The sequence below is a fragment of the Alexandromys fortis genome, unplaced genomic scaffold (assembly GCF_014885135.2).
Source record: "Alexandromys fortis isolate MF-2015 unplaced genomic scaffold, M_Fortis_MF-2015_v1.1 scaffold_35, whole genome shotgun sequence".
NCBI lineage: Eukaryota > Metazoa > Chordata > Mammalia > Rodentia > Cricetidae > Alexandromys > Alexandromys fortis.
Window position 1 is genome coordinate 5,666,337 of NW_026067913.1, and position 8,565 is coordinate 5,674,901.

Below are 8,565 nucleotides of genomic sequence, written 5' to 3' on the forward strand. Positions count from 1 at the left end.
TGGCTTATCTTACATATTTGTCCTATGCTGTGTCCCACCCATGGGGCAATGTGTGGAGGTAATTGTCACCTAGTTATTGCTTCCACTTAATGTTATGCCTGTTTTTTGCAACTTTCTGGTGCCTTCCAACAAGTGTGTGTGTGTGTTTCCTAGGGCTATGTAACTATTATCTTGGAAGGGCCTAGCCGGAAACAGGTACTTTCTATAACTGTAATCAGAGCACCCACTCAGAAACACACACTCAAAACAAGTGTCTTTGGGTGCTTCTCATGCACTCCGAAGCTTGAGAGCAGCTGTCTTAGACAAACTTCTTTGTTTAACTCTGTCTTCCGAGACATTATTTTCCTTTCTCCAAAGAAGATGCTAAGCCCTTCAGGTACATTAGTCACACTTCTGTAAAACTGGAAGGAAGTCCTATAAGCCTGGGGGCGATGTTTCCCACACCATGTGTTTCTTCACTGCTCTCTCCACTAAGTGACTGGCAATTGTTAGTTGAAACTCAGGGAAACGTTGTAACAAAGAGGAAATAGTAGCGCTATCCCATATTACATTGGCTTTAGACATGATAAAGCATCAGGTAGAAATCCAGCAACAAAAACACCCCAATGACTCCTTTAAATGAAAGCAAATATGTGTATTTAATTTGATAGAGTAATTTTTTTTTTGGTTTTTCAAGACAGGGTTTTGGGCTGGAGAGATGGCTCAGTGGTTAAGACACTGACTGCTCTTCCAGAGGTCCTCAGTTCAATTCCCAGCAACCACATGGTGGCTCACGACCACCTATAGTGAGATCTGGTGCCCTCTTCTGGCCTACAGCCAGGATACTGATTCTCTCTCTCTCTCTCTCTCTCTCTCTCTCTCTCTCTCTCTCTCCAGAGTTTCTCAGTGTACTTCTGGCTGTCCTGGAACTTGCTCTGTAGACCAGACTGGCCTCAAATTTAGAGATTCACCTGCCTCTGCCTCCTGAGTCCTGGAATGAAAGGTATGCTCCACATGCCCAGTTAACAGCAGTTTCTTAACAAAAATAGTATGAAGCCTTATAGAGCCAGCCTCAAGTCAAATTATACAGCACTATCCAAACTTATTACTATTGCTATTATTATTGTCAGGGTCTCCATCTCTCTCCCAAGGACTGCGATTATAGGCTTGCGTGATCATGCCTAGCAGCAATTCTTTGTGCCACTCAATATCTACTTAATAAGATCCTTTTGTGCTGTATCATTATTGTGAAAGAATTTTATTCTGTTTAGATCAAAATTGAAATTCTAGAATATGTGTCAAGTATTTTAGAGAAATTCTTAATGGGTATCTCCCCAAAATGATAATAAACATCATCTAGCTAACCAATTCAAACTTAATGATAACATAATAAAATCTGTCAATAATACTGCTTTTCTCTCTGAGCACCATTCTGACTTAAAAACCAAACTGATGATTTATGATAATTCTTGCTTCAACACTGGTCAATATTTTCTCAACAATGATCTTGTTATGGCAAACACAATGACTGATAATGTTTGTTGCCAATGACAAGCGTGAGCTTTCAGAAAATGTATTTTGAAAACCTTTTGTTAGCTACTTGGTGAGTTTGACACCTTACCAATCAATACTTAATAGGTGGCAGTGTTAATGAATGGGATTTAAAAATTTTATCAAGGGCTGGAGAGATGGCTCAGTGGTTAAGAGCATTGCCTGTTCTTCCAAAGGTCTTGAGTTCAATTCCCGGCAACCACATGGTGGCTCACAACCATCTGTAATGATGTCTGGTGCCCTCTTCTGGCCTGCAGACATACACACAGACAGAATATTGTATAGATAATAAATAAAAATAAATAAATATTTAAAAATTTTATCAAATGGAATATGGCAATGTATAGAAGGCCTGCATAAATCAATGAAACAAAATTTTCCAGAAGACCTACACAAGGTGACAGGTTCAGCAGTTAAGATCAATAGCTGCTTAGCAGGAGGACCTGGGTTCTATTCCTGTCACCCCACATGATGGCGACTCCTATCTATAACTCCAGTTCCAGGGACCCAATGCCCTCTTCTGGTTTTCTGGAAACTGCATGCACATGGTGCACAAATATGCATGAAGACAAAACACCTATACACATACAAATAATACATATAAAAGGGTTTTAAAAGACCAATACAAATTTAAGAATACTAAAATCATGTATACCCTCTAAACTGTAAAAGAGCCATTCACGTGCAGAATGAACCAATGCGTTTTAGCCCAACAAGGCATGAAAGCTTGCTGGTAGGGTTTTCTAATTGATTTAGTAATTCACTTTGAGAAGCTATCACTTAGCCGGGAGGTGTCTCTTTGACCTGCCTTCCCCAGCCACCACCAGGAGCGACTAGCTAGTTGGAGCACAGACCAAGTCGACTGACCAGCAGGGAGCGCCAAGTCCCCTCCTCGACACTCGGACTCCGCCTCCGGCTCTCAAAGTCCCGCCCCCAGCCTATTGCTCCACGCCAGGGTCCCGCCTCCCGCTCTCAGAGCCCCGCCCCCAGCCTGTTGCTCCACACCGGAGCTCCGCCTCCCGCGCTCCAAGCCCCGCCCCCAGTCTCTTGCTCCACACCAGGGCTCCGCCTCCCGCGCTCCAAGCCCCGCCCTCAGTCTTTTGCTCCACACCCAGGCTCGGCCCTCCGTGTACCAAGCTCCGCCCCTCGAGCTCACCGGTCCCACAGTTGCTCGCGGCCGGCGGGATTCATCATACGGTAGAGGGGCAAGCGGAGATAACCGGGCTCAGAGGCAGCGTCGCATTCCGGAGCGTCCACACGTAATGTGACTCCTCACACACCGAGTCCGGAGTCTACCCGAGGGAAGCCCAGGGCGGCCTTGGAGAGGAGCAAGCGGACCCGCGGGGGACCTCAGCCTCAGGAGGCGCCGAGCGGAACCCCTCTCCAGACTTTACAGTCGCGCCCCTCCCCCACCGGGACCGTTACCCGTCGCCGCCTGAAGGAGCGGCTCTGTGATTGTCGCTAGAGCGGCCTGGGCATCGTTTGTCTAGGGCACGTTGACTTGTGGCCCTGAAAGGTAGAGCTCTGGGTTGTCCGTGGGGCACATGGCACATCACTTTTCTGTAGCGATTGTGCCAGGGGCATGGGCATGGGCGGGAACTAATTCCCACCGGCAGTGCCAGCAACCGAAAGCGCCAAGCACCAAGACGAAGCCACCAGGCTGCTGCCGCCTAATTTCAGGCATCCCAGTTTTGTGCTAAACCGCAGTAGGCTTTCTTTAGTCGGGGCCATGCAAAGAGCGTAGCGGCAGCCATTCATTGAAGGACGTAGATTTAAGCAGCTCCCAAATACTAAGGGTGGAGTGAATTATATTTAGTCCCCGCCTCCAAGGGTTCATTGAGATAACTTAATATGCCTTTGAGATGACAAGAGTTGAACAAGACTTACCAGTTTATTCAGATTCGCCTCCCACCATTATAACTTTTTGCTCTCGTATAATCCCGTTCACATTTTACTCTCTGTATTATTTTTCATTCATTCACCAATTTCATTTCTTCCTATTTAGGTTCTCTGCTTATTTCCTTCCCAGCGTTGCAGCTGGATCAGTATAGCTCCAGAACCTGCTGACAGCTCTACCCTCTTCAGTACTCAACATGACTACTAATCCTTAGAGGATAGGATGCCAAACAAGGTGACTAGACGCCTGCCAGGCAAGCTTGTTAAGAGATATCATTCCTTGGGTTTCCAGTCAACTTATTCACGAAAACTCATTTTTTTTTCAAGATATTTCTCATTTGAGCTTTAAAGTCTGAGTTGTAGCTTATAAATATCTTAAAGGGCATTCCTTTTTTTTCTGGAAAAAATCTTTATTGCATATGGAAATCAATAGCCTAAAGGTAATTACAATATTTTTCATAATCTTATGTAAAAAGGTTCATGCATGTGAAAATTTTCATTGATTGCATCATAGTGGTGTTCCAGAAATTTTTGGAGCCTTTCAGATTTTCAAGATTAGGGATATTTAACCTTGTTAGTTTTCTAATTTTTGTTTTCTTTTGAGGCTTTTAGTTGATTTCCTTTCTCCTACTTCCAGGCCCGGGAGGAGGTGTCTCAAATCCCAAGGCACAAGTAATTCTGCCTCAACTATCCCACATGCTGGAATTACAGGATTCTGGCATCATACTATCTACCTATATTTTGGATTTAGAATTTGACACGGACATGGGATAAGAATTTGAGGGCTGTCAAAATTTTATATATGGATATGAATTTATCAGTCTGGGGGTAGAGTGTTATGGATTGAATTAGGTTCTTTTCAAACACAGATTAGCCTGGTAAGGTGGCATATATCTGTAATCCTAGCACTTGGGTGGTAGAGGTAGGAAAATCATAAATTCAAGCCAATTCTTGGCTACACACACACACACACACACACACACACACACACACACACACACACAGAGTTTCAGGCCAGGCTAGGCTACGTGAAACTTGGTCTCAAAAAAACAAACAAATGTAGCGATGGCTCAGCAGTTAAGAACACTGTTCTTTACGGAGAAACCCTGTCTCGAAAAATTAAAAAAACAAAACACTGTTCTTGANTGATGTGTGTAAGCACCCCAAGGTGCGCTTACCGGGAAGATTCTAGCCTATGTCCATGTTGGGTCGGAGCTTCATTGCGTGTGCCTCAGAGAGCAGAGCTATCGGGAGAGCTGAGCATGGCGTCTCTGCTCCCGAGAGCAGAGCTGTCGGGTCTCTCCGGGAGCAGAGCAGAGTCTGACCTCACTTCCTCTTCCGCCCAGCATCCTATTCTGTTTACTCCTCCCACCTATGTTCTAACCTATCAGGGCCAGCCAAGCAGTTTCTTTATTGCTCAATGACCTTCCTCCATCTATCTGCCTTGAACAAAATGCTTCACTCCCGCTTCCTCCCCCTCCACGTGAAGAAGCTGCTCGCTGCTGTGGAAGGGAGAGTCAGTTGTCTTGGGAGCTGAGCTCCAGGTGAGTTGCCATGTTAGTGAATGGCCCCACACCTGTGTGCGTATGACCAGCACCAATTGGACTCAGTAGGTTATGAATTTTTAAGAAGTGGTGCACACTTTTAATCCTGGCACTTTGGAGGCAGAGGCTGGCAGAGTTCTATGGTTTAAAGACCAACCTGGTCTACATAGCTAATTGGAGGTGGGACATGGCTACTGAGGGTTACTCTGTCTCAAAAACAGAAGGAGACTATGAAACTTGCAAGATGTTTCTGGTGGGAAGAGGGAGTGGGAGGGGAGAGCCAGGGATGGGTATGATCAAAATAATTGTATATATATTAGAAATTCTCAATGAATAAATAAAAAATAAAATAAAGATTTGAGATTAGGTGCCAAGCTCCATCACACACACACACACACACACACTCACACACAGAGTTATTTATTTATTTTGGATATAGGGTCTTAACCATGTAGCCCAAGTTGGCCTACAACTTGCCATCTTCCTGCCTAAGGCCCAAACACTGAGGTTATAGTCACACACCATCACTCTCAGCTGTATAGTTTGTTAAGATAACACTAATTTCGAGATTGAATCAAGGACACAAAGACTTATAAATGTATACTTATGAAAGAATATATAAATTGTATGTTGCCATTTAATTATTTTATGTTTTATATTTATATATTTATAAAATATGTTTTATCTGAAAGTTTTAAATGTAGAAATTAAAAAAAAACTAAAAATGTAGAAAAGTTCTTAAAAGAAATTCTTCTTACAGAAAGAAAAAACTTCTAAGGCTGGAGAGAGAGCTTAGAGGTTAAGAGCATTGACTGCTCTTCCAGAGTTGCTAAGCTCAGCTCTGAGCAACCACATAGTGGATCTGATGCCCTCTTCTAGCCTGCAGGCATACAGACAGAACACTGTATACATAATAAATAAATAAATCTAAAAAAGAAAAATAAACAGAAAATAACTCTAGATAGAAATAAGGGCTTACAGAATGGAAAGGAAATTCAGGAAGTGGGGACTGTGTGTGATATGAGGAACTCTTTAGTATTTGAATGTCCTTGAGCTGTAGCTGTGTGGGGCCTGGTGAGACAGTGGTGAAGGGTGCTTACTGACCTAGCTAAGGATCCCAATTCAGTTCTCAGTGGCTCACAACCATCTGTCACTCCTGCCTCGGGGAAACTGGCTCCCTCTAGTGGCCCATGGAAACCTGCACTCACACACACACCTGCACGTAGGCACACAATACACACATAGTAAATATAAACTTTACCTTTGTGTAAATATAAAAATAAAATAAATATTTTTAAAAAGAAGCACAAAAAACTAACTGTGTAAAATAAAGGTAGTATACATTCGTTGAAGAGTTTATATTTGGAAGTAGCACATATGACAGCAATAACACAAAAATGGAAGCATGTGCTTGCAAGATTCTAATACTACACGAAGTGGTCTATTACTTGTGACAAACTGAATATCAAAACAACCACAAAAATAGCACCGTAAAAGTTGTTGCTTATAAGGATTGTTGTTTTATTTTCTGTTTTGTTTGTTTCTTATATTGTTTCGGTTTGGTTTTGTGACAAGGTCTCACCATGTAGATTCTGTGGACCTCAGACACAGAGGTGTGTCTGTCTCTCTCCAGGCTGTGGGGATTAGAGGTGTGTGCCACTATATTGGGCTAACATTTTCAGCAGGCGCTAAAGAGAACTACAGGAAACACTCCATCTACATGAAGGTGAAAAGAAGAGAGAAGAGAAAATATCCAATGTCTCAGACAGAATACTGACAGCAAGATGACAGATTTCAACCCAACATTATCGGTGCTGAGGGTGTCGTCCAGTGGTAGAGCCCTTGCCTAGCACGTTCAAGGCCCTAGGTTAAGTACCCACCCCTCCCCCTCTGAACGCACAAATCAATAAGCCTTGTCACATAAACGAAACTGGTCAAAGCATTCCAATTACAGATATACAGGAGAAGATTGTCAAAGAGACTAAACAAATAAATAAAAACAATATTCAGCTATATGCTCCTCATAAGAATCCATGCTGATTATACATGAATGGTCTAAAAATAAGAGGAGGAAGATAGATATCCACTTTACTAATAGAAGCAAATCTATATTTCTATTTTTAAAAAAAGACTTCGGAAAGTGGAATACCAGCAGAGACAAAAGCAAGATCATTGCATAGCAATACAACCCTGAATTCAAGAGGCCCTGGCAATTCTAAATGTTTATAAAACTCGTGAAAGAACTACAAATTAGATAAAGCAAATGCGGTTGGAACTAGGAGAACAGAGAAACTCACAATTATAGCTGAGGAATTTCTACATCTCTCTCAATACCCGATGAAACAAGTGGGCAGAATTACAGCGAGTGTCTGAGAGTCTTGAATAACACTGTGAAGCAAGTTGACCCAAATGACGGTTATAGAACACTCCGCTCCACCGCAGCAGCATAAATGTGCTGTCCAAATGTATGGACACAGTTACCAAGATAAGTCGTATTCTGGGACACGGACTGAATCTCCGTAACTTTGAAGATGCCCATCAGACAAAAAAAAAAAAAAAAGTACTCTGATCACAATAAAATCAAACTAATGATCTGGAAAGTCCACATATGTTTATAAATTAAGGAGGCTGAATAATATAACTTATGCCAAAGAGACATCAGAGTAACTGAATCCCATTATCAGGAAACTAAGAAAGGAACACCCATGATCAAGGCCAGCATAAAGCTGAATCTGTTACAGAATATGAAAAGGTTTGCCTCTCTTTCTTTTTTCTCTTCCTTCCTTCCTTTCTTCTTTTCTTTCTTTTCTCTCTTCCTTCCTTCCTTCCTTCCTTCCTTCCAATTCATTCTCTCTCTCTCTCTCTCTCTCTCTCTCTCTCTCTCTCTCTCCCTCCCTCCATGTGGATGTCCATGGGTCCATGGTTTTGCTGCCACCTGATGTCTACGAGCCATGCTACTGTAGGGGGCCATGTTGATGTGAGTGACCTGTGAAGCCAACTGAAGTCATTATATTGTCTTTGGCCTGTGCAGTCACTAAGCACCATGACGTTGTCCAGGGGGTGTGCTGCGACAGAAGGTCATGTTGATACCTGTGGTCCGCACTGCCACCAGAGACCAAGTTGAGGTCCATGGAACATGCTAATATCAGAGACCATTGGATGTCTATGTTCTGTGCTGTTGCCCAAAACTATGTGGAAATCCATGATTCATGCTCCCACTGACTGTAAGGGGCGAGGGAGCTACTTTTACACTGATATCAAAGACTGCAAGATGCACAGTTGGGAAAGGATGTAGAAGGCTTCTGGGATAACCAATAGCCCATCCCACCCAATGCCCTAAGAAAGTAACAGTCTAGACAAAAAGCCATTGAAGAGAACTCTTAAAATTGTGCTAAGGATGCTGAAGTGTAGCTTTCACAGATGACGACTTCCGGCAAGGTATAGAACTCAGTGTTCTTTAAGGGAATGCCCACTGGGAGTATATGGGCAACAGAAATTGGAATCATTTTGTTATTGTTTTCTTCTTCTTCTTCTTCTTCTTCTTCTTCTTCTTCTTCTTCTTCTTCTTCTTCTTCTTCTTCTCCTTCTCCTTCTC